Below are 27,909 nucleotides of genomic sequence, written 5' to 3' on the forward strand. Positions count from 1 at the left end.
TATGACTTAAAGCTCTGTGCTTTTGTTGGCTGCACCACATGACTTGTGGGATCTTTTTTCCCCAACCAGGGCTTGAACCCATGTCCTTAGCAATGAAAGGGCAGAGTCCTAACCAGTGGACCACCAGGAAATTCCCGAAGCTCAATGTTTTTTTAAATAAGTGTCATATCATAAGAGAAGATGGGTACAAGCCTGCAGCTCAATGGATGGTCACAATCTGAGCCCACCGTGCAACCGGCCCTCAGGTCAACATCGCCCACACTCTAGTGTCCCCTCTTAGTCCCCACCAGTCTTCCTGGAGGTAACCACCATCCCAACTGCTGTTGCCTAAGATTACCACAGATGATTACTTTCATCTGTCCCTGAACTCCAAGTGCATGGAATTCCACGGAACATACTCTTGTGCGTCTGGTTCATCCATGTCGTATACAGCTGGCGTTTACTCACTATCATTCCTGTACAGTATTCCACTGTGGACTGCCGATGGCCATTTTAGTAGCTTCCAGTCTATTTATTGTGAAAGGAAATTATTGTCACTCTAGCCTACCAGGGTCCTAAAGTCAGGGACTTCAGCAGAGAAACTCTTTGTCTTTACCGAGAAACGTGGCCAAAGCTGAGGTTAAGATTGAAGCATTCACATACTTCTGAAAATCACTCTTCAACAGGCTTTAACGAGGACAATTTTTTTGTTGTAGTTCAAACAAAAATGATCAGAGCTTGTAAACCAGGAAGTGATGCACTCTTTAGGAAAACTGTAGATCAAGCTACAGCAAAACTAGCACTAAAACCCAAATCAAATGACTCCCTCAGTGGACTTACGTTCCCCATACCATTCGTTTATTTAAAAGGTATCCATGAGTACACACCACGTGCCAGGTATGGGTCCCACCTCTCTGGAAACTTACATTCTGGTGGGGAAGACAAACACTAAACAGTCAAATAAACACACAGTTAGAACATGGAGGGGCTTCTGTGGTGGCGCAGTGGTTAAGAGTCTATCTTCTAATGCAGGGGACACAGGTTCGATCCCTGGTCAGGGAACTATTAATAAGATTCCACATGCCGTGGGGCAACCAAGCTCACACACGGCAACTACTGACCCCTAAATATCACAACTAGAAAGAAGCCTGGGTGCCGCAAGGGAGATCACACAAGATGCAACTAGAACCTGATGCAGCTAAATAAATACATAAATGTTTTTTTCTTAAAAAAGAAAATGTGAAAGTGACAAGGGATTATGAGATTGTACCAGGGGAGAACCTGATTTGGAAGATCAAGGAAGGCGTCTCTGAAGTGACAGCTGAACTAAATTCTGAACAATGAGTAGGAGGGTAGTGGGGTCAGAGGAGAGGAGAGAGCCATTCAGGCTCAAGATAGAGCAGGTGCAAAAGCCCTGGGATGGGCAGAGCTGTGTCATGCTAAGCAAGACCAGCTAGAGTCTTTAGCTAGAAAGTGAAATGCAAGTTGCAGTGTGGTTCGAAGACAGGCTTGTGAGGGCTCAGAGAAGGCAGATGTTAAGGATGCTGACTTAATCCTGGAAACAACAAAGCCACCAAAAAGACGGACCTCTAACCAAAATGGAAAATGGTCCTTCACCATATGCCAATGCTGCATATGTTTCCCCAGAGAGAATTATTAACACTTCCAACCATACCTTTTTCCAGGCACACAGAAAAAATCCAGATAACTATCAAAATTCTCCTTTGCCACATTGCCTAAACTCTAAAGAATGGTCCCTACCTTTAGGGAGGGAAGGTCTTCAAAATAGGGCTATTCCATAAGAATCACCACCCCCACCATCACATCAAGACAAGAGACAGTCCTGCAGACCTCACCCTCTACCTTCACCCACATTATTTAGAAGTCTTGTTCAAAGGGCACATAGATATTCCACCCACAGCCTAAAGGGACCCCCAAATTTTAAAGGGAAACTGGTCCAAAATCTATTTAAAGTTGAAATGCTATCAACACGTTTTCAAAATGAGGCCGCAGGTGGGGCAATCACATATTTCAATTCAGCTTTCTGAGGTTTCCCACCAATGAAAGCATGAAAAGCCAGGAAACTAGCATGGAAAGCACTGAGCTCACCCACGTTCAAATCACCTCTCTGGCCGCAGCTGAGCTCTCCACCCTCAAATCCACTGTCGGTTTCCCCAAGTGCTCTTGACCATGACATGTAAGCACCTACATTCTTGCATCATGTCCTTGACTCGGGAGCATTCATCTTGTCTCCCAACAAGATGATAAATTCAGTTAAGGACAAGACAGAGTCCAGCTGTGGAAATAATGGAAGCAACTGTGTTTATCAAGTACTTACTGTGTATCAGCAAGGAGCTCAGGAAACAACGGCCACGAGCCATATAAACTAGGTTCTAATGACAGCCTTTGAACTCTGAAAAAACCAAAAGCTCAAAGAGCTTCAGCAACATGTTCAAGGTCCCATATGTGTGTATTCATTTGCTCCATCGTGTCCAACTCTTTGCGACCCCATGGACTGTAGGCCACCAGCTCCCCGTCTGTGGAACTGTCCAGGTAAAAGCAGGTTGCCATTTCCTACTCCAGGAGATCTTTCCAACCCCAGGGATCGAAGCTGCATCTCTTATGTCTCTTGCATTGCCAGGCGGATTCTTTACCACTGCGCCACCTGGGAAGCCCGCTATAAGAAGCCAAGATTTAGGAACTTCCCTCGTGCTCCAGTGATTAAGTCTCTGTGCTTTCAATGCAGGGGGCATGGGTTCCATCCCTGGTTGGAGAACTAGGATCGCATGTTCCACTCGGCAGAAAATATAGAAGCCAAGATTTATACTGACGCCATTCTGTCTCCAAAGCACAAATTCTTTACCTCCAGTGAAACATGTGCTCAATAAACACGAGCTGGGTGCGTGAGAGCAGGAGAGAAGGGGAAAAGGAGCAGGAGGATTCCTTCTAGAGACAACATCATTTCTGTGGCCTTCTACGATTAAAGATGCAGTGAAGAGTGATATCCCTATTGTTAGAACCATAAAAATAACCCAGTAACCACCTCCCAAAATAGAATCATCAACAATATGACTGACACAAAAATCCAAATGTCTCTTTAGGATGTAAAAAATAGCAGCAGCCCCTCCACGCTCTGGGAACACCCCCCCACACACACACAACACCCATCAACACCACCACTGCTTTTAAATGATCATTTCAGTTTCTCTTATCTGACCTCCAACCCCACCAGCCTGGAATTTCAGGAACTGAGTCACAGCAATTACGGTTTCAGAATACATCTCATTCTCTTTTTCGAACATTTGGTCATCTCACTCACCCCCACACATCCCGCTCTACAGCAATGACAACAGTCACTTCCTAGTCACTATGCTCCTTCACAAGGTCCAGACACACACCCCCCCAGCCCCCCACATGACGTTGCCCTCCCACCAGCTCCTCCCGAGCACACACACCCGCCCACTTCCTGTTCCTGCCGGAGCCCTGTTCACTCTTCCAGGGCTCCAGGTTGCTCTCCTTTGCCTGAAACACCCACCCCACCCCCCACCCCCTGTCAATCTGGGAACTCCCACTCCTGTTGGAAGATTGTTCCCAAATGTCAGCTCCAGTGTGGAATCTTCTCCCCTCCTCCCAGGAGTACGGATGTCATTCAAAGCCTTTTCACATCCTTGATGTAATACTTCTCATTTATGTACCGGAAGTAACTGGTCCTGCTGTTCTCCTCTCCCCTCCAAAGACCAGAGAGATTTCCAAGGGCAAGGGCAGTGTCTTATTTCTTTCCAAAGCCCATACTGCAACCTGATGTTATACAATGTATTTCTTCTAGGTTTTATTGCGGTTCTTCTAATAAATGTCCCTGAGGGCAGGTGCTCTGGCTCCTTTATTGCTCTAGTTTTAGTTCCTAGAACAGTACCCGATTCATAGTAGGCACTCAGTAAATATTTACTGAATGAATGGGTAGATGGACAGATGGATGGGGAAATGGCTGGATGGATAGATGGATGGATGATGGAAAGGAAAAACAGCTGGGTGGATAGAGGAATGGATTGATGGGTAAATGGGTAGATGGATAGACAGATGTGAAAGTGAAAGTCAGTCTTTTCCGACTCTCTGTGACCCTATGGACTATACAGTCCATGGCATTCTCCAGGCCAGAATTCTGGAGTGGGTAGCCTTTCCCTTCTCCAGGGGATTTTCCCAATCCAGGGATCAAATCCAGGTCTCCCACATTGCAGGTGGATACTTTACCAGCTGAGCCTCAAGGGAAGCCCAAGAATGCTGGAGTGGGTAGCCTATCCCTTCTCCAGCAGATCTTCCCGATCCAGGAATTGAACCAGGGTCTCCTGCATTGCAGGTGGATTCTTTACCAACTGAGCTATCGGGATAGGTGTATAAAGGCGGGATCACATTTCACCAGCCCAGGGTCACAAGGCCATGGGAAGACAAAGCCAGGATAGGAAATCGTGTGTTTGATTTCTGAGCCTTCACTAGCAAGTCCAATTTTTACTGCCTATCTGGAGGCCCAAAGTTTGGTTAACTGGGCAGTGGCAAGGTGAAAGAAGAGTCTAGAATTTCCCCCAGGAACATTGTTACTGTTGAGCAAAGTTAATTTCTGTTTACTAAGTGAATGCCAAGACTCAATAAGGAGGATCAGAACCCTCCTAGTCTGGATCTGAGTTCCCCTTCTGACCCAGTAGGGCAAATTTTTGCACGTGGGCTGCGGGGGAAACAGACATCCAAAAGACATAAGCAAGCAAAGGACAATTACTAGGACTGACATATATACACTACCATGTGTAAAACAGATAGCTAGGGAGAACCTGCAGAATAGCACGGGGAACTCCCCGGGTGCTCTGTGATGACCTAGAAGGGTGGGAGGGGGAAGAGGGTGGGAGGGAGGTCTAAGAGGGAGAGGATATACACACGCACACACACATGCACACACACATACACACACACAAATATATACACACACACATATACACACGCACATACATACACACATATACACACATACACACTCACACACACATATATATACACACACACATACACACACACATATACACACACACATATACACACGCACATATATATACACACACATATATACACACATACACACACACACATATATACACACACACACATATATACACACACACACACCCACACCCACATATATATACACACACACACATACACACACCCACATATATATATAGCTGATTCAGTTTGTTGTGCAGCAGAAACCAACACAACACTGTAAAGTGACTGTGTGTGTACGCTAAACCGCTTCAGTTGTCTGACTTGCCAATCATACCGACTGTAGCCTGCCAGGCCCCTCTATCCATGGGATTCTCCATGGAAGAATATTGGAGTAAGTTGCCATTTCCTCCTCCAGGGGATCTCCCCTGGGAGGGACTGAACTCAGGGACTGAATCCGCATCTCTTATGTCTACTGCATCGGCAGGTGGGTTCTTTACCACTAGTGCCACCTGGGAAGCCCCGTAAAACCACTCTACTCTTATTTAAGAAATAAAAAAAGAAAGTAAAAAGAAAAGGTAGCAACGACAGTACCATGAATAAAAGCTATCATCCTGAATAAAGGCCGTCATCTCTTCCAGACACTGCCAGTCTGAACCGCTGTGCCTTTCAATTCTGTGCAACACGGCTTCTCTCCAACACCAAACGTTTCTGGGAAGACACCGAAACCCCCCTTCCCGACTCACGAGGAGGAAGAGCCAGGAAGAAATGAGGCCCAGAGGTAGAACAGCATGAGGCTCAACAGCAGTTAAAAGAGGATTTCAGGTAGAAACTAATACACCTGTATGTTTCTATAATTCCCTGTAGTCCTTTTATTTAAAAACACACACACACACTTACAAAGGACTCAGATTTGTATGGGAGAAACTGAGACTTTCTTCTTGAAGCAATCAGAAAGATGGAAAGAGAACTGAAAAAGATCTTCCTCTACATGGGAGTCAATGCTGCTTATTGTGAAACTACTTAAAAATTATCTTCCCAACGAGAGAAAACACACCGCCCAAGCCAATGGAACGAACCAGCAATAGGAAATCAGTCATGGACCCAGGGTGAGGAAGGTATTCAGCAGAAAATGCAAGTACTCTTGTGCCCCTGAAAACTGGCTTTTCGCTCACAAATGCCTTTCACTGATAGATTTTGCTTGCTCTCTCTCTCTTTAATTGAAATATAGTTTATTTACAATGTTCAATGAGTTTCTGGTGTGCGCAGAGCGACTCAGTCATACACTTCAATATCTTGTAATGAACTAATGGAAAAGAATCTCTGTGTGTACACACACACACACACGTATAATTGCTCTATTTATTCTCAGTCTGTTGCCTCAGACTTGCCCCTCCATCTCTGAAATGGTGATTTTTCTCCTTTAGAACAACCTCAAATGGCAATCCCTGAACAAAAAGGAAGCCAGCTCATCACCTGAGTTATTAGCTAAGAGGAGACACATTCTCTGTCTGTCAAACTGAGAGAGAAGCCATCTTACCGTAATTGTCTAATCCTACTCAATAGTCATCATACATGCAACCAAGGCACAAACAGATTCGGGGCTTCTCCGCAGAATGTCACAGAGATAAGACCTCCTGTGTATCTTTATCTACAATATGAGCAGCTTCACAATACAGATTTTTTAGCTCCGGTTCCTTGACAACTCAGACTTTCTCAGATTATCTCAAAGAATGAGAAGTTGTTTGCTTTTTAATTCCCTGACTCCACCCCAGCTGTTACACAGGTGAGCATCCCCTACATGCCCCCACAGCACCCTGAACATTTCTTCCAAAGTCCTTAACAAGAGAGAAAATTTTTATTGGCGTATAATTGCTTTACAATGCTGTGTCAGTTTCTGCTGTACAATGAAGTGTGGATACTGTGGAATCAGCTACATGTATACATGTATCCCCTCCCTCTGGACCTCCCTCCCCCCCACCCCCATCTCACCCCCTAGGTCTTCACAGAGCACCGTGTTGAGCTTCCTGTGCTTTCCAGCAGGTTCCCACTAGCTATTCCATGCAAAGTAGTGTATATATGTCCATCAATCTCCCAGTTCATCCCACCCTGCCCTTTCCCCTCCTCTGTGTCCACATGTCTGTTCTTTAATCTGTATCTCTATTCCTGCCCTGGAAATAGGTTCATCTTTACCATGTTTCTAGACTCCACAGATATGCATTAATATATGATATGCTTCTCTAACAAGAGTGAAATTAAATATTGCTGCAATGATTTGTATCGCTAGAATTTCTCCTCTCTCCCATTACACTGGAAGCCCCATGACAATAAAGAGTCTTTCAATCTCATTCACCATTGTGCTTCTGCCATCTAACACAATTCCTGACACGGGGAGTTTAATGAGGAAGGAAGGAAGGATGGATGGATAAATAGACAAACTTCCCACCAGATTTCCAAGCGTTCGTCACACCTCCAAATGCCACATGTAAACACTCTGGATTTTGTATATGCTATAAAAAGGTCAACAATCTATCACACAATATTTTTTTACTTTTGTACTACTTTATTTTTTAACCATGTGTGTTTTAAACAACCACCCCCCATAAAGATAAATGTCTAAAAAGAAAGATGAGAAGGACACAAGGTTGCTATTTCCTGGGGTCTCTCTGGATCCACTCCTATGGGGACCAATGAGGCCTCATCTGTTTCTGGTGTGTGTCTTTAGAACATAAGCAAGTGCTGGACCAAGTGGTAAGCAGGGCCTCCTTCCCACCTCATCACCAAATCCCCTTCTCACCTGCCTCTTTTCTAATTTTACCCATTTTCTTATCTTTTGTCAGTTTTTATGTCCTCTTTTCTTTTAAATTTAATCTTAAATTTGGTATTTCATATTAAGAAGAGATAAGAGTTGACAAAGTTAAGTTAAATGCGTTCACATTTGCTCGGATATGTCTGACTCTTTGTGACCCCAGGGACTGCAGCACGCCAGGCTTCCCTGTCCATCCCCATCTCCCAGAGTCTGCTCACATTAGGATTAATTTGAAACCTACTGCTAGGGTCTAAGGCAGCTCTATTCAACAGAACTTTCTGCAAAGCATTATAAATTTCAGTGGAGACACGGGATGAGTGAAGTCAAAGAATCCTTGCGATTAGATCAAATGCCAAGAATGATAAGGGACCAAGCTTTTGAAAACATCAGCCAGAGATAATGAAATTCTCAGCTGGTTCCCCTCTCCAACCCAGAAATTAATTGGACTGCAAAGACAAAAGACCAGAGGATTAAAATTGTAGTTAATAATTTAATGACTTGTAGCTGAAAAGCATCCAAAGGAGATGCATGCTATCAAAATTGTGACATGCTGGTCCACATGTGTGTGTACGCACATGTGTGTACCTGTGCGCATGTGTAGAGACAGACAGAGGCAGAAACAAAAAGGCATGGAAAAGGAGACAGAGGCAGAGGAACCAGACCCCAACAGCAAGAACATGTACAAATTATTTTCAAACCTTCGGTTTATCTTTTGACCAGTTAAGTTCTCTGCATCTTTTTCTTTACTGACCCAAATACACCATAAGCAAGCTACATCTGCTTCCGGGCAGTACTTGGAGTATCACTAGTACTCAGAAATAACATATTTTTTAATGAGTTTCTAATAACTGGTATATCACATCAACTAGATTTTCAAAGGTCATATTTTCCATATTTACTTAGAAAGGCATTCTGTTGCCCAGTGACCAAGCTTCAAGTTCTCCCTGAGTGCTCTCCAGCTCAAAATGAATTGGCTGCTACCTTTTCAACAAATCAACCTTTCTTCTTGTTCAGATCCAGCGTTAATCTACCCTTAAATTTTTTTACTTCATTTGGGACTTTGAGCCCCAAATCCTATTTCAGGTGGAAAAAAATAAAAAGTCAAACTAACAAACAGAAACTCAAAAAGCCTGTGCCTTTTATCCACTTGGGACCCCTAGAACACACTCAAAAGAAGCCAAGAGATAAGTGGAGTCTCACTCACAGGCCTCTGGGATCTACTTCTGGGAAGGGAGAGAAGTGGAATAATAGAGGCTCCGGTAACCTGTAGCCTGACATGTGCCTGTACACACAAAAAAAGGCCCTCTTGGTACCTCCCTGGTGGCCCAGTGGTTAAAACTCCACGTTTCCAATACAGGGGGAGCATGTTCAATCCCTGGTCGGGAACCTAAGGATCCCATGTGCTGCACAGCATGGCCAAAAACAGAGGGGCCCTATTAACGATTTTACTGAGAAAGTTCAATGTGAAACTGAAGATACCATAAGTTCCCAGGGAAAAAATATGCCAAAAATAAAATGAACGTTTGATTCATCTTTGTTGTTTTTAAAAAGTACATATTCTAATTTCTATGTGCTAACTACAGACTAAAATAAACTTGAATCCTATAAAGTCAGTGTTGATGAAACCAGCAATGACCGGATTCATGCAATACTTTGGGGATTTTTAAGAATAATGTCTATTATAAGGTTTTAAAAAAGCCAAGGGAACTATATTCAATATCCTGTGATAAACTATAATGGAAAAGAATATTTTAAAAAGAATGTCTATATGTGTGTAACTGAGTCACTTTGCTGTACAGCAGAGATTTGCACAACACTGTAAATCATCTGTACTTCAATAAAAAATAAAAATTAAAAAAGAAGGCTTAAAAACATGTTTTCTAATCTATGCAGGAAAGAGAACAACTGGTTTATTCATTACAATCATCAATGCTAGGTTTTCATAGTCAGAAAATTAGTGCACTGGGGTTTTTCGAGCGAATCCATGGCAAGTTTAGATTTTTCTCACAAGAAGGGTGAGAAAATATAATCTAAGCAAGCTGGCTGTCTGGGGCCAGACTCACTGGTGTTACCTGAAGTCTACAAAGAAACATACCTAAGAAGAAAACCCACCTAAATACATGAAAGTCACATAGTCATTTAATGAGTTTGCGAATTAACTGTCCCCTTTTGACACAGTTCCCTACAGCTAAAGAAGTAATAATTACCATCTATCTTAGAATTATCGACAGTGGATATTTCTCTTGTAACACTTCATTACTTTTCACCATAACCCTATAAGGTAGGTACTATCAGCCCATTTCACAGCTGAGCACACTAAGGCCACGAAATATGGAAGACTTGCCCGATTTCACACAGTTGTAGGTGGCAGAGCATAGAATCAAACCCAGTTCTTTCTGACTCCAATCACACGCTAGGAATTCTAAATCTCTGTATTTTATTGTCTCCCTATTTCTAATGATGTCACTTTAAAAAAATTTTTTTTTTTTTCTTCTCTGCCAAACTGCAAAATCTTCTTGGGGTAAGAGTCTAATTCCACCCAAAGCCTTAATTACAACTAAGGCACAAATGCAGGTCTGCAGCTCCTCTAAAGAATGTTACAGAGACAAGTCTGCCTTGCTTATCTGAAGGGTCCTATTTCTTATTCAGAATGTAGGCAGTTTCATAATAGAGATTCTCACCTCCAGTCCCCTGTCACCAGAGATATTCTTAAACTACCTCACCAAGAATGGTTTTATAGAAAATACAGAGAGTGGAAACAAAATGGGAGAAATTATGTGGCAGTCAATCTAGATTTTTGTACAAAAGAAAGAAAATCTATTCTTCAGCTCCCTGAGCACACACAAATTTGCAATTTTCCATGGTTTATGGACTCTCCATCCTAGCATCCCCAATTTCCATGGCAGCACCATGGAGCCTGGGGCTCAGTGGTTTCCTTGCCTTATGATCATCCTGCACACCTCCTACCCAAGAATGGCAGAGGCTGGATCCCCAGTCCCTTCTATTTTTGAGATGGAGACCCCCCCACCCTAGCTTTTAGCTGGGAATAGGGCTACATGAAATTAACATGACATTTCCCACACACTCCTTTGCGGCAGGGTGTGGGTATTTGATTTAAGTTCTAGCTAATAGCATTCTGGAGAAGGAAATGGTAACCCACTCCAGTATTCTTGCCTGGAGAATCCCATGGACGGAGAAGCCTGGTAGGCTACAGTCCCCGGGGTCGCAAAGAGTCGGACACGACTGAGCGATGGAACGGAATGGAACAGCATTCAGGCAGAAGCATAAGAGGCAATTTCCAGGACAGGGAACATGTGTCCTTCGCCTTCCTTTACCATTCCTCCTACCGTTGGCCGAAATAAGGATGTGATGACTGGATAGTCCAGCATCCTTCTTGAACCATGAGATAATTTTTACTTCTGGGATTGCAGAGTGGAAAACTGAAAAGAACACAGGACCCTGGCCTTTGGACTTCTGATTTTGGTGACAGAATAAAACCTTAGGCATTTTCTATGCAATGCTGATCCCATTTTAATTAGATTCACCCTGAGGAAATACGCAGTGCCGAAAATGCTTGAATAAGGAATAGCTCTAAGGTTCCAAAATTAGTCCCAGGTAATTTTGAGCGTATCTGAGAACAATCTTAAGTAAGAAGCGTTAGCTGCTCAGCCGTGTCCAACTCTTTGCGACCCCATGGACTGTAGCCCACCAGGCTCCTCTGTCCTTGAAAATCTCCAGGCAAGAATACTGGAGTGGGTTGCCATTCCCTTCTTCAGGGGATCTTCCTGACCCAGGGGTCGAACCCAGGTTTCCTGCCTTGCAGGCAGATCCTTGACTGAGCCACCAAGGAAGCCCCAGGATAAGAGGATAATCTTTCCCTTTCCTGAATATCCCTAAGCATGAAGTCCTAAACAACTCAATTTCAAGGGCTGTCAAACTGCCCCTTCCCCTCTCTTGCTCCTTCCCACCCAGCCCAGTTGGAATATATGAGCAAAGCAGAAACATGAGGTGACCACGTGTTCACAGCTGGATTTTGACTCTCACATGGCAGCTGGTTTCATAGCAAAGTAACCCTGCAGCCCAATCTCCTCTTACACAAAGCTGCCCCACCACTAGGTTAGTTTGGAGACAATCCTAGGAGATGATATCTTCTGAGTGCTTAGTCTGTGCTGAGCTCTGGTCCAAGCATCTTACATACTGTTAACAACTTGGAGCCACTTAGCGGTTTTTAAAGGTAAGTATCAAGGAGATCCAACCAGTGCATTCTAAAGGAGATCAGTCCTGGGTGTTCACTGGAAGGACTGATGCTAAAGCTGAAGCTCCAATACATTGGCCACCTCATGCGAAGAGCTGACTCACTGGAAAAGACTGATGTTGGGAGGGATTGGGGGCAGGAGGAGAAGGGAATGACAGAGGATGAGATGACTGGATGGCATCGCCGACTCGATGGACATGAGGTTGAGTGAACTCCAGGAGTTGGTGATGGACAGGGAGGCCTGGTGTGCTGCAATTCATGGGGTCACAAAGAGTCGGACACAACTAAGCGACTGAACTGAACTGATTGCTGTTACTGGACCCATTTTATAGATGATGAGCCTGAGGTACAAAGAGGCTAAGTAACACAGCTGCAAAGTCTCAGGCCAAGATTCCAAGCCACAGTGATAGCCTGACAGGCTGTGCACATGCCCACTACCCTACATTGCCTGGAGAGGAGATAAAGAAAAGCGATTTAAAAAATTAAGCATGGTGACCTCTTAAGCTGCCGTATTTCATTAGAAACTTTAATTCTGCCTTACTAGCTGCACCAGAAAATGCTGACACTGTCCCTTCTTTGAATAAAAGGATCTCCCGCTTCAGATGTACCTGCATGTTGCAAGCAATGTTCCCACCGTTAATAACTGCAGAGCAGGTGGGAGAGAAAAGCAGCATAAAAATGTTCAAAAATCACCCCAGACCTCAACAAGACACAAAGACAGAAACTGATTCATGAAAGTGAGAGGGAACCTCAAAGATCTGCGTGTTCCTGGGCTAAGACACCACTGGCATTCTGCTCGAGGGGTTAACTTTCTAGAAAACAATCCAACAGTTTGCACCAGGACCAAAATGTTGCCATTTAAAGCAATGTGGGAAATCCTCTCATGCAGTGTGTAAAACCGGGCCTCCAAATCCTGGTAAAGGAGGACGGGGATGGGGGTCTATGACACTCCTCAGCTGAGCGGGCTCTGCTCAGATCTCAGGTTAGAGGACACACAAGTCTCAGAAGAAAGCAGTACCACGCTGCAAGCATTCTGTACAACTGACAATGCCACCCACACTCACCAGGGATCACTTTACTTTCTCTGGAGGGTGGAGGTGCTACAACTAAACCATCAGTCAGTGCTAAGTCACATTTCAGACTCTTTAATATTCAAATGCTTTCTTCCCCTGAGCTCTGTCCAGCTTATCAGGGCAATCAACTTGTCCCTAAGACATTCCCTAGAAATGTGACATTTCTCACCAAACTCAGCCACAGCTGGTCTAAAAACGCGCACTTTCCAGACCAGAGGTTGAAACTCTAATGCCTTACAGGGGCCAAAACAGGGTGAAGCAGGCCCGGTCACGATCAATTGAGACAAAGTGGTAAATGTGCACCCTGCCCATGAAAACAGCTGCTCTCAGCTCCAAATGGTAGTTCTAAAAAGAAAGTGGGACCGACAGTCAACAAACTTAAAGTTGCAAAGTCAGATACGTTTGTGAAATCTTCCGTTCGAAAATGTTGACATCGAATTAAAAAAATGTTTGACACCCTAAGGGCTAAACAAGCAGGTGATTTGGCATCTGGAGAGAGAATCTGCAACCAGCGACAGCTGAGTCACCCCTAGGCTGGGCATCCCTGGCTAGGGTCAAGGATCTCAGGCCTGATGCAAGGACCCAGGTAACCAGTCACTTGGAGTCTTCCTGTACCTAGCCAGAAGAGAGAAAGGGCAATTTAAACCAGGATCTGAGAAGCACTCCATCTGGAACCACTTCTTCAGAGAGGGCAGAGGCCCAGCGGACAATCACGGTCGCCTTTCTAGGGGATACACCATCTGCAGAGGCAGAAGCCACCTGTAGAGACTTCTATGGGGAAGGGAAGTGGACAGGCATGAGAGCAGGAATTAGTGGGGAAGGGCTTCCCAGGTGGCGCTAGTGGTCAAGAACCTGCTTGGAAAGGTAAGGGACGCAGGTTCGATCCTTGGGTCAGGAATAGCCCCTGGAGGCAACCCATTCCAGTGTTCTTGCCTGGAGAATCCCATGGACAGAGGAGCCTGGTGGGGTACAGTCCATGGGGTCACAAGGAGTTGGAAATAACTGAAGCGACTTAGCACTCTTGCGCGCACCTATCTGGCCAACTGACCAGGCAGGACAGGTTCACTTTTGGGATAGCTGTAGGAAGGGAGAAAGGGTGGATACACTTCCTTGGCCAGCTGGGCCTCTCGGCCCCACCAGTCCTTCCTGGATGGAGCATCTCTGCCCCACATACAGCACCCCTTGTATTAATAAGACCTTTCTGTGGTGATGAATTCCTAGTTTGGGAGGTCACTCTGACAGCCGTGGTGCCTTCACTCTCTGCCTAATTTAGTCACTTCTAGGAAGTCTTTTTCTACCTTCTCTTTGCATAAATGGGCCAAAACCCCACAGCCTACCTTGGCACTGGAATCCTTGCTTCCCGAAGCCCCTGCAAAGGCAGAAGGAGGCATGTCAGACAGCCCGAGGGGCCCAACCGCCGGTTAGTTCCCCCGCAGAGTCACCCACTTCCCCCTATCCCTCTGGCCCAGGGGCAACCTCCCAGCCACAGGCAGGTGCCCAAGACTCTTCCGCCTTTGAGGGGGAGGGGGAAGGTAGGAGTTCAGCGGTAACCTCCATCTCCCCTCAAAAGGCATGAGAGGAGGTTGCGACCACCAGGTGGCGGGGTGGGGGGAGCGTTTCCGTCGTGGTGGGGGCGGAGGGCAGGCAGGAGATCTACCCACAGAGATGCCCGCGTACCCTCGGAGAAAGAGAAAAGAAAAAGACGCATCCGGAGGGAGACTGGCAGAGCCCCCGCGGCGGTGGTGTTCCCGGGAGGACAGGGAGGGAGAGAGGACTCCCCATGCCTAGAGGGACCGGAGACCGGAGGGTTCCCGCAGTGATGTGCACCGGGAAGCCGAGGAGTGGAAAGGAGAACCCAGGCCCGCAGGGAGGGCAGAAAAGAGATAATACAGGGCGCTGCCCTCGGAGACACGGAGGAGGAGGCAAGGATACCCTGTGCCCGCAGGGAGATAGAGAGAGGACACTCAGGGCGCTGCCCCCGGAAAGGACGGAAGGGGGGTGAGGGTGCCTCGACCCCGGAAGGAGGTGGAGGAACAGGGAACCCCGTGCTAAAGGGCACTAGAGACGCTGCCCTCCCGGGGAGGGACAGCCGTCCGCGCCGCGGCCCCAGGGCGCTCCGAGGCGGCTGGGAGAGAGACAGGGCAGGAGGCACCCCGCGGTCGGCCGTCTGGGACCGGGGGGAGCGGGAAGCCGCAGGACCGTCCACCGGGGAGTCCAGGGCAGAAGAGTCCGCAGCGGGGAGCTCCGGGGATGCGGGGCTTCTCCTCCCTCGGAGGCGCAGGGCGGAGGGGGGGCGCGGACAGGGTCCCCGCGCGCGCGGCGCTGCCCTCGGGGCCCCGGGAAGGTGCCCTGCGCCGGCGCGCTCTCACCAGATGAAGTCGGTGCAGTGGCTGCAGAAGGTGGGCTGCTTGAAGAAGCGGGCGGTGAATTTGTGGTTCTTCACCTCGTGCACGTTCTTCTGCCGGAGGGCGCCTTTGCGGGCGAAGCGCACGGTGCTCTCCTCGCCCTCGCTCGGCGGCGGCCCCGCGGCCGGGTCAGCCATCTTGCGCGCGGGGAGCCGGGAGCCCGAGAAGTGCCGGCCCGGGGCCGCGGGACCGCGGGCTGCGGGCCCGGGAGGCGCGGGAGGAGGCGGCCGCTGAGGCGCCCAGGGCCGCGGGCGCTTCCTCTGCGCCGGCTCTGGCGGCCGCGGCGCGCGGAGCTGGAGCTGTCACTCGCCCAGCTGCCGCTGTTCGTCCAGCTGCGCTTGGCACCGCTGGCCCCAGCTGCGGGGGAGGGGGCGGAGCCCCGGGGAGGCCCCGCCTCCCTCATTTGCATCACATCCAGGCCCCGCCCAGCGCCGCCAGCTGCTTTACATATTAGCACCCCACGGCTGCCGGCCTCCCAGCCAAGCGTTCTCAGCCGCAGCGCTGCGGCGGCACCGGGGACCGCAGTCGAGAACCACCAGACCTGAGCCTCGCTTCCCGCCCTCGCCGCGCACCCCCGACCCTGTCCTCGGCCTGGGTTGCAAGAAGGCGATAAGCACCTTGGGTGCGCCCGGGGGAACCGAGAGCGGAAAAAGACTGATGGAGCTGGGGTGGGGTGGGGGGAGGAAACGGGGGAGCGGTGGGGAGTGGAAAGGCTGGGTGCGACGGTTTCCAACCGGGCTTCTGCAGAGACTGGTACCCATCCACAGCCGATCTGTGCCACCGGTCACTCCTCACGCGGCTCCTGGAGGGACGGGCTCCCGCTGTCACTCATTCGGAAAGGCCTGTGGCTCCACACACTCACACACACAGACGCACACACGTACTGCAGAGGGAAGGGAGGAGCAATTATTATTTTATATATACACGTCTAACTCGACCACGAAGACAGTTCTTGGCTTTGCTCGCCTGATCGTTTAGAAGAAAACTCCCTACCTTCTGTCCATCCCCTCCACAAAGAGACTCAGTTTCTGTCAACTGTAAAATGGGGCCATTAAAGGGAGTGGGGAGGTGGAGGGAAGAATAAATTGGGAGATTGGGCTTGACTTATATACACTACTGTATATAAAATAGATTAATAAGGACACACAGTGTAGCACAGGGAACTCTACTCAGTACTCTGTAATGGCCTACTGTTGTTGTTTATTCGCTCAGTTGTGTCCTACTCTTTACAACTCCATGGACTGTAGCCCGCCAGGCTCCTCTGTCCATGGGATTTCCCAGACAAGAATGCTGGAGTGGTTTGCCATTTCCTTCTCTAGTGGATCTTCTCAACCCTGGGATCGAACCCAGACCTTCTGCATTGCAGGTGGATTCTTTACCACTAAGCCACCAAGGAAGCCTGTAATGTCCTATAGGGGAAAGAATCTAAAAAAAGAAAAAAAAAGAGTGGATGTATGTATATATGGATACCTGATTCACTTTACTGTACACTAATACAATACTGTAAATCAACTATACACCAATAAAAAATGTTTATAGGTGGGGAAGAGGGTTGGGAGAAATTTAAGAGGCCGGTGTTTCCCCAACTTTCACTCCTGACCCATCTTCACAAATGCTGGTCATATTTGTGAACCATCTAGGGAAAAATATTTATCTAGTTTCTGAGTTTGAATAGCAAGAGGTATACATACTATGAAAATCTCTCCAGATGCTGCCACTTGCCCAAAACACCTGTGCCTGAGGCCTTCTTTTGTTTATGGGAGATTACCAAATGTTACAGAGATGTTAAAGACACACTAACATTCAACTGGGACTCTCCCCTGGATGGGATCTGAAAGATAGAAATGCAACCGAAGAGTAATAATTATCTACACGAGTAATGCAGTATGATTTAGTGCCCCATCCCAGAAGCAAAGGGCCTGGGAAATCCCATGGACAGAGGAGACTGGTGGGCTACAGATCATGGGATCGCAAAGAGTCTGACACAACTTAGTGACTAAACAACAGTATCCATACACTGCACTTGAACATTTACCCACCGCGCTCCACACTCTGGGAACACAGTGCTGCATTAGACTGTGAACTCCTGCACTAGAACTAGGCTCTGAGAACAAGCTCTGCTCACCATTATGTCACCTTGCACCAAGCTCTCTGCCTGACACCTCCTCAGAGCTCAGTAAACATTGGTTGAATGAGTTCTTGTGTGAACAAGTGAATGAATGAAAACTTAAAGGACGTTATCTCTTTAGCCCCACCCATGTCCAGTAAGTGTTCAATAATAATGAACATCAGGTGCTAGGTGAGTGTCACAGATACTTGCACTGTTTTACTCAGTCCTCTAGGTAACCCTGTGTCAGTTTAGGAACTTTCATGATGGATAAAGTCAGCAAGGCTCAGAGTGATTAAAAGAGACACTCAAAGTCACGTTTGTCGTTGAATGGTGGTTAAACCTGCTGAAGCACAAAGCGTTCTGGTGACAAAGGGCTGAAGGAGGGCCGGATGGAATTGAACCAGTTACGCTGAACTTCTGCCTAATGAAGCTCAGGTCCTCCTAGGATGACTTTGCCTGGAAGCTGCTGAGTCTAAATCGTTATTAGGGGGCATGTGGAGAGCGATGACTGTCGTAATGGAATGTCCTTTCCCTACGTAGTAATTCAAAGGTAACAGGGAAAAAATAGCCTTCACTTTTAAGTTTGACATGTTTGGGAAACTGGACGTGCCTGTCTATTATTAGTCCTTTAAGAGGCCCCAGCATCTTCCAGGGAGGCTTGCAAAAACATCCCAGGAGACATTGCTCCTGAAGTAGGTTTTCTTTGAACTGATGAGCTGGAAGCTTACAGCCCACATCCTGCCTTTTGAATGAAGAGTTCTGGATGGTTTTGGTCTATAACAACAAACAGGACCTCATGGGGCCTGGGCCTAAAGAGGCAAAAGCTGGTAGATCCTGAAGAACCACTCAATTCCTGAAGTGGCTGCACTATCTAAAGATGGGGAACACAGTTCCCAGTGGGCCCGGATCCTATAGAGCAGGGGTCTCAATCAGGTGGCGTTGGATACATTCTTTTAGCCATTCCAGTGAACATGTACTTTTTGGTTCACATTGGTAGAACTTCACCTACATACCCAGATTCTGACTTCTCTAGGAAAAAAAGTTATGATTACATGGAGCCTGCATGCTTCTACCTCCTCATTCATTTGTTCACTCATTCAGGATTGAATTTATGGAATATCTGTTATGTGTTGTTCTGCACATTGTTAAACAAAAGACAAAAGTCCCTGCCATCATAGAGCCAAAGGTGAAGATGGACAAAAACCTAAGGAACTAACAAATCTATACTAAGTGGCATGGGATTCATCCTCTAAAGAAAAACAAAGCATGGTGAAGGAATGAATAGTGACAGCAACCAGGGAGATCCTTTATGAAAACAGAACATCTGAGTACAGACCTGAATAAAATGAGAGGAGGAGCCATGGGGCTATGAGGGTAGAGGATGTTCCAGGCAGAGAGAACAGCAAATGTAATGGGCCTAGAGAAGGAGTGTGCTCAACAAGTTGGAGAAGCAGCAAGTTCTCTGTGGCTGGAGTAAACAGATACAAATAAGGTCCATAAAATAGCAGGGCCTTGTAGATGTGTGGTAGGGAGTTTGGACTTCACTCCAGTGAATGGGAAGTCACTGGAAGATTGAGAGCACAGAAGTGGCTTGATATATTTGGAGGGTTTTTTTTTTTTTTTCAAGATTACCCAGGAAACTATGCATAAAAAAACTGAAGGTGGGAAGAGTAGAAACAGGGAGAGCGGCTGAGGTCATCTGAGTAGATGAGGCAAAGGATGATGATAGCATGAAGTGGTATTCCTTGGAGCAAAAGGACAGTGGCCTTCCATATAATGGGCATGGGCCCTCTAGGTCATGTGGTCCACTCTGCTTGTAAAAGAATGAATGCTGGCCACTTGAAAGATTTCAGAGGCAATAAGAAAGCAGATTGCTCTGTCTGGGAATGAAATCTAGGAGCTTTCAAGTCCACACCTCAAACTTGCTGTGTATATTAGTTTCCTGTGGCTGTCATAACAAATTATTGCAAAACTAAGTGCCAAAAAACCCAAAAACTTATTCTTTCAGAATTCTGAAGTCCAGAAGACTGAAATCAAGATGTCTGCAGGCCCTACTCCCTCTGGAGATTTTAGAAAAGAATCTTTCCTTGCCTCTTCCAAGTTCTGGTGGCTGTCAGCTTTCTTTATTTTCCTTGGCTTATGGGCACATCACCCCCATTGCTGCCTCCGTTTTGACATCAATTTCTCTCTATGTATCAGTCTTCTCTTCTGTCTGTCTAATCTCCTCTGTGTATCTCTTACAAGGACACTGGCCATTGGATTTAGGGCATGCCCAGATAATCTGTCATAGTGTCTTCATCTCAAGATCATTAACTTAATTCCATTTGCAAAGACTGTTTTACCAAAGGAATTAAGGCATGGACATACATGGGACTCCCCTGGTGGTTTAGTGGTTAAAACTCCATGCTTCCAATGCAGGAAGTCTGGGTTCAATCCCTGGTCAGGAAACTAGATCCTGCATACCATAATTATGACCCAGAATAGCCAAAAAAAGACATAGACATACCATGAGGGGGCCACCATTCAATCCACGACAGTGCACACCCCTGGGTAAGTCACTTCCTCCCTCTGGGTCTTGCTTTCCTCAACTGTAAATAGCGGCAGGGATATAGTTTGCCTTCCAATTCTTTCATTACAAGGCTACACTTTCACAGCACAGTAGTCAATTGCCACATATGGAATGTAGCTAGTCTCATTTGAGATGTAATTGCAAGTGTAAAATACACCTCAAAATATTATATACTTAGTGTGAACAAGAATGTAAAATATCTCATAAATATTTTTTATCTTCATTGCACATTGAAAACACATTTTGAATATATTGGATTAAATAAAATTTCTCTCTAAAATTAATTTTACCTGCTTCTTCTCACTTGTTTAATGTGGCTTCCAAAAATATATATAAAATTATGTATGTGTCTCACATTATATTTTTTTGAACAGCTCTATTCTAAAGAATGGATTTTTTAAAAAGAATTTGGCCACACTGTGCAGCACAAGGGATGTTAATTCTGCAACCAGGACTTGAGCCCTCACCCGCTGCACTGGAAGTGCAGAATCTTAACCACTGGACCACCAGGGAAGTCCCATCTAAAGAGTAGATCTTAAAAATAAATTTAAAATGTTAAGTAGAAAATATAAATAAAAGCTCATCTCTACCCTATGTGACATCAGTAGTGATGCCTTGACTAGAGGCTAAAGGATCTGCTTTCAAGATGCTCACTCACATGGCTGATAGATTGGTGCTGAATTTTAGTTGAGAGCTCACCCAGGGCTTTGAGTCAAGGAACTTGTTTTTTCTTTATGTAAACCTCTCATCGACAGCTTGAGCTTCCTCAGAACACAGTGGTTGAATTCCAAGAGTGAGTGTCCTGAGAGATAGAAAGTAGATGATAGCTCCTTAAAACCTGATCTGGAAATTGCCATGGTGTCATTTTTGATATATGCTGTTCATCAAATAGCCACAAAGCCTAGATTCAAGTGGAGACTCTAAGTCTCAATGAAAAAGGTATCAAAGAAATTGGGTACCACCTAGGAAGAGCTCAATAAATATTTACTGAATTAATAATATGTCACAATTCCCATCTGGCATAGAAGTAAACAGAAATTTTAAAAATTTAAGTCAAGATCCTTCTAGGACTGCTGCTATTAATGATTGTGTGTGTTTAGTCTCTTAGTCATGTCCAACTCTTTGCAACCGACCCCATGGACTATAGCCTGCCAGGCTCCTCTGTCCATGGAATTCTCCAGGCAAAAATACTGGAGTGGGTTGCCATTCCCTTCTCCAGGGGATCCTCCTGACCCAAGGATCGAACCCAGGTCTCCTGCATCACAGGCAGCTTCTTTACCATCTGAGCCACCAGGGAATTATTATTAATGATTAAAAGTTAATATTACAAAACAGGAAAGTATGGCCCACTCGAAAAACATGAACCAACAGAAACCATCCCAGTGAAAGACTACATGTAGAACCTACTAGATAAAGACTTTAAAACAACCATCTTAAACATAATCAAAGAACTAAAGGAAGACATAAGGAAAGTCAAGAAAATATTGGATGAACAAAATGTAACTATCAAGAAAAAGAGAAAAAAACTTCAAACGAAACCAGAAAAAAAAAAAAGAAATCAATATTTACTTACTAAGACAAATAAGCAATAATTGAATACATGAGAAAAAAATTTTTTTCTAGACTAAAAAATTTCATTAAAATTACAAAAGTTCTAGGAGAAAAAAGAAAAGGAACCAGGAAGAGATTGAAAAATACAGAAACTGAAATGAAAAAGTTCACTGCTAAGTTGCTACTGCTAAGTCACTTCAGTCGTGTCCAACTCTGTGACCCCATAGACGGAAGCCCACCAGGCTCCCCCGTCCCTGGGATTCTCCAGGCAAGAACACTGGAGTGGGTTGCCATTTCCTTCTCCAGAAAAGTTCACTAGAGGGATTCAAATGCAGATTTGAGTAGACAGACAAAAGAATCAGTGAACTTGAAGATAGAACAATAGAAATTATTAAAGAACAGAAAGAAAAAAAACTGAAGAAAAGTGAACAGAACCTAAAGGATACAATCAAGAAATCAAGATATATTCTGTGGGAGTTTCAGAAGGAAAAGAAGAGACAGAAAAGGCAGAAAGATTATTTGAAGAAATAGTGGTCCAAAACATCACAATTTGATGAAAGACATGAACATAAACATCCAAGAAGCTCAGATAACACTAAATAGAATAAACTCATAGAGATTCCCACTGCAATAGGTTATAATCAAGCTGTCAGAAAACAAAGATAAAGAGAACCTTGAAAGGAACAAAAGAGAAGTGACTCATCACATACAAATGATCTTCAATAAGATTATGATCAGATTTCTCATCAGAAAGTTTTGGAAGCCAGAAAACAGTGGACTATGTTCAAAATGCAAAAAGGAAAAAAAACCTGTCAACCAAGAATCCTAACTGGCAAAACTGTCCTTCAAACTTTGAGGGGAAAAGCAACACATTCCTAGAAAAACAACAATTAAGGGACTTTTTCCTAACCATTAGATGTGCCCTGCAAGAAATGCTGAAGGGAGTCATATAGATTGAAATGAAAGGATACTAGATAGTAGTTCAAAGACATATGAAGAAATAGAGTAAAGGTAAACAAATGACTAGTTTAAGAGCTAGTGTTATTGTAGAAACGGTTTTTAACTCCACTTTTTGTTTTCTACATGATCTAGAAGGGTAATACACAATTTTTTATAAAAGAACGATTAGCCTAAAGCTAGTATTATTGTAACTCTGTCTTGTAACTCCACGTTTTATTTTCTATATAATTTAAGAGACTAATACATCATGAAAAATATTATTAGTTTATGTTTTTGGACACGCAATGTAAAAAAATGTCATTTTGTGGTATCAATAACTAAGAGATGGGACAAGAACTGTGTAAAAGCAATCTTGTATATTGTTGAAGTTACTGCTGCTGCTGCTGCTGCTAAGTCGCTTCAGTCATGTCCAGCTCTGTGCAACCCCATAGACGGCAGCCCACCAGGCTCCGCCATCTCTGGGATTCTCCAGGCAAGAACGTTGGAGTGGGTTGCCATTTCCTTCTCCAATGCAGGAAAGTGAAAAGTGAAAGTGAAGTTGCTCAGTCGTGTCCAACTCTTCGCAACCCCATGGACTGCAGCCTACCAGGTTCCTCCGCCCATGGGATTTTTGAGGCAAGAGTACTGGAGTGGGTTGCCATTGCCTTCTCCGATTGTTGAAGTTAAGCTAGTACAAATTAAAATTAGAGTGTTTTAACTTTAGGGTGTTAAATGTAATCCCCATAGTAACCACAAAGAAAATAGTTATAGAATACACACAAAAGGAAATAAGAATAAAATCAAAACGGTCCACTACAAAAAGCTAAACACACACACAAACAGCACTATTGAAAATGAGGAATAAAAAGCTGTAAGGCATATAGAAAAAAACAGCAAAATAACAGAAGTAAGTCCCTCTTTATCAGTAATTCATTTGATGGTAAAATAATCAAAAGACAGATACTGGCAGAATGGATCAAAAATGGTATGCTCTAATTATAAGATATCTACAAAAGAATCAATCAAGATCCAAAGATACAAACAGATTGAAGGTTAAAAGGTGGTGAAAGCAGGATCTTAAAGAGATATTTTTACACAGATGTCATAGCAGCATTACTCACAGTAGCCAAAGTGCATAAGCAACCCAAGTGTCCAGGGACAGATAAACGGTTAAGAAAATGTGGTATAGGGCTTCCCTGGTGGTCCAGTGGTTAAGGATCTGCCTTGCAATCCAAGGGGCACCGATTCGATCCCTAGTCTTGGAAGATCCCACATGCCACAGGGCAACTAAGCTGGAGAGTTGCAGCTACTGACTCCATGCACTGCAACTGCTGAAGCCCGCTCACCCAGAGTAGAGCCCGTGTTCTGAAACAAGAGAAGCAAAGAAAAGCCCACACACCACAGGAAGAGTAGCCCCTCCCACCTCATCCCCCGACCCCTGCTCACTATGACTAGAGAAAGCCCTCCAGCAGCAACACAGACCCAGCACAGCCAAAAAGTAAAATAAATAAATAAATCTTTTTAAAAAAAGAAAGAAAATGTGGTATGTTTTTATAATATAATGGAATAGTATTCATCCTTAAAAAGAAAGGAAATTCTAACATATGCTACAACATAGATAAACTTGGAGAACATTATGCTGAGTGAAACAAGCCAGTTACGAAAAGACAAGTGTGTGATTCAACTTGCATGAGGAATCTAAAGTAGTCAAAATCCCAGGGACAGAGAGTAGAGCTGGGAAGAACCAGGGCTTACTGTTTAATGAGATATTGAGATTCACTTTTGCAAAATGAGAATTTTGGAGCTGGAAAGTGGGGATAGTTGAACAATGATACAAATATACTTTATACCACTTCACTCTACACAAAATGGCTAAGCTGTTAAAATTTGTGTTACATGTGATTTACCACATTAAAAAACTGAAGGGGGAGATAAAGGGATTAATGGATACAGAATTTCAGTTTGAAAAGATGAAGAAGTTCTGGAGCTGGATGGTGCTGAAGGCTGGACAACAATAAGAAAGTTCTTGATGCCACTAAACTGTCCACTTCAAATAGGGATTAAAATTGTAAATTTCATGTTTTGTATTCTTTACCACAATAAAAATAAGTGAATGGGAAAAAGCCCTAATATTGATTAGACACTAACATTGAACTAGATCCTGTGCTAAATGCTTTACATGCATTGGTGTCTCCATTATATGATTCCTGTGCTGTATACAGATGAGAATATTAAGGTACAGAGAGGTTAAGTAACTCTTCCAAGGCTCAGATCCATGTTATTAACCAGCAGCATTAAGACTCAAGTCCAGGTCTTCTTATTCCGGAGTCCATGCTTTTTTTTTTTCCAGCTGTGTAATGTCTAAGTTGGGGCATGTGTGATATTTTAGTTGTGACATGCAAACTTTTAATTACAGTATGTGGGATCTAGTTCCCTGATCAGGGATCAAACCTGGATCCCCTGTATTGGGAGCACAGCATTTTAGCCACTGGACCCCCAGAGAAGTTCCCAGAGCCTGTGATGTAACCACGATAGCTACTCTTAGCACAGTCCCTAGAGTCACCACAAAGAAAACAGTTACAGAATATACACAAAATAAAATAAGAATAAAATTAAAATAGCTCCATACAAAAAGTCAGCTAAACAAAAAGTCAGTAATCCAGGAAATTACAGGAAATGAGGAATTTTTTAAAAATAAGGTATAAATAAAAAAAATAGCAAACTATATTCATATCTGGTAAGGAGAGGACACTTCTGTATAGGAAGAATCTATCAGAAAAGATAACCAACTCCTTAAAAAAAAAAGAATGAAACTTTTTGTTGCAGTAAAACATATATACTATAAGGTACATTAATTTTAAGCCTATAGCAGTATATGCTTTTACATATGTCAAGATCTAAGTTCCATCATCAAAATACAGAAAAGTTCTAGCTCCTCAGAAAACATTCCTCTTCCCTTTCTCAGGAAATATCCCTTCAGGAAGAGCTGCTATCTGACTTCTCTCATCATAGATTAGGTTTATTTATTTTTATGAATTGGTATAATATATAAAAATTCACCATCTTAACTGTTTCTTTTTCCCCAGCTTTATTGAGATACAATTGACATATACATTGTATTATTTTAGGGTGCACAACATAATTATTTGATATATGGATATACAGTAAAATGATCTCCACAGTAAGTTTAGTTAACATCATTTGCTTCACATAGTTTGTTTTTCCATTGTGATAAGAACTTTTAAGATCTACTCTCTTAGCAACTTTCAAAAACACAGTACAGTGTTGTTAACTACAGTCTCCTTGGTGTACATCACAGCCCCAGAACTTATTTAGTATTGAACTGAAAGTTTGTGCCTTTTGACCACCTTTACCCGTTCTGCCCACCCTCACCCCTGCCTCTGGCAACCACCAATTTGATCTGTGTTTCTATGAGTTTAGTTTTTCTTAAGATTCTACAGAAAGGTGAGACCATACAGTATTCGTCTTTCTCTGCCTGACATTACATTTACCCTGATACCCTTGAGATTCATCAAGTTGCCACAAATGGCAGAACTTCCTTCTGTTTGTGGCTGAATAATATTCCTTTGTATGCATGTATATATGATATACACATATGCATGTGTATGGATGTGTATGTATATATACATATACGCATGTGTGTATGTATACATATATGTGTGCATATATACGTGTGTGTGTGTGTATACCACATTTTCTTTATCCATTAACCCACTGAAGACACTTCAATTGTTTTTGTGTCTTATCTATCAAAAATAATGCTGCAATAAACGTGGGGGTATAGACATATCTTTGGGGTAATGATGTCATTTCCTTCAGATATATGTCCAGTAGTGGGATTGCTGGATCACAGAGTAATTTTAATTCTTTGAGGAACCTCCATACTGTTTTGCATAGTAGCTGCACCAATTTACATTCCCACCAACAATGCACATGTGTTTCCTTTTCTCCACATCTTCACCAAAGCTTGCTATCTCTCTTCTTTTTGATGACAACCATTCTAGCAGGTGTAAGGTGATAGCTCGTTGTGGTTTTGATAAACTGTCTCTAAGTGTACAGTTCAGTAGTGTTAACTACACTCACAACCCGTCTCCAGAATTCTTTTCATCTTGAAAACTGAAACTCTATTCCCATTAAACCACACTCCATCCCTCCACCCCCCAGCCACTGGCAAACACCTTCCTACTTTCTATCTCTGTGAATTTGACTATTCTGGGAAATTCGCGTAAGTTGAATTATATAGTGTATATCTTTTTGTGACTGGTGGTCTTAGTTCAGATTGCTAACAACTTATCCTAAACTGAGTAGCTTAAAAACGAACATTTATTTCTCGTGATTCTGGAGACTAGAAATTTAAGATAAGGATGTCAGCATAATCAGGTTGTTGTGGGAGCTGCCTTGCTGGTTGTGTTCACGTACCCTTTCCATGGTGCATGCAGAGAGATGAGGGGAGGAAGGGACGGAGAGACGGAGGGAAGGGGAGATCCCGTGTCTCTTCTTTTTAGAAGGGTATTAGTCCCGTCATGGGGCCCACACTCGCACAACTTCACCTAAACCTGATTAGCTTCCAAAGGTGCCATCTCCACCTACCATCTCATTGGGAATTAGGGCTTCAAAAGACGAATTTGCTCCAGAGGGGACACAAGCATTCAGTTTGTCGTGTTAGTTGATTTCACTTAGCATAGTGTTTTCAAGGTTCATCCATGCTGTGCCACGTGTCAGAATTTTCTTCCTTTTTAAGACTGAGATCAAAGATTCGTCTCATCTGTTCTTCAATTGTGTATAAATGGGAACCATACCATTTCCAGTTTTTTCACTGTATATAATATCTGTGAGACTCACCTGTGCTTTATATATATATGTATGTCAGTGTTCATTCTCTTTTTTTTTGTTCTGCATGGTGCTCAGCTGCTAAGTCGTGTCCGACTTTTTGCAACCCCATGGATTGTAGCCCGCCAGGCTCCTCTGTCCATGGGATTTCCCGGGCAAGAATACTGGAGTGGGTTGCCATTTCCTCCTTCAGGGGATCTTTCCAACCCAGGGTGAGAACCCGCATCTCCTACATCTCCTGCATTGGCAGGAGGATTCTTTACCACTGAGCCACCTAGGAAGCCCCCATTGTTCTGCATGAATATACCACAATGTGCTTATCTAGTCAATGTCAATGGCCATTTGGATTATTTCCAGTTGAGGACTACTTCAGAAAACTCCA

General features: G+C 44.2%; 1 pseudogene across 1 annotated transcript in view; it reads right to left on the reverse strand.

Moving 5' to 3' along the window:
- LOC129545168 (GATOR1 complex protein NPRL3-like) overlaps positions 1–15,890 on the reverse strand; it is a 53,140-nt pseudogene extending 37,250 nt beyond the window's left edge. Inside the window, exons 1-2 of the transcript XR_016036626.1 lie at positions 15,472–15,890; positions 14,440–14,471 (exon numbers count right to left, since the gene is read on the reverse strand). The product of XR_016036626.1 is annotated as a GATOR1 complex protein NPRL3-like (transcript). The remainder of the gene's footprint in view (positions 1–14,439; positions 14,472–15,471) is intronic.
- Between the last annotated feature and the right edge of the window lie 12,019 nt (positions 15,891–27,909).

The sequence above is a fragment of the Moschus berezovskii genome, chromosome 27, assembly GCF_049115385.1.
Source record: "Moschus berezovskii isolate FMDL1 chromosome 27, NW_MosBer_1.0, whole genome shotgun sequence".
In the NCBI taxonomy this organism is placed as follows: Eukaryota; Metazoa; Chordata; class Mammalia; order Artiodactyla; family Moschidae; genus Moschus; species Moschus berezovskii.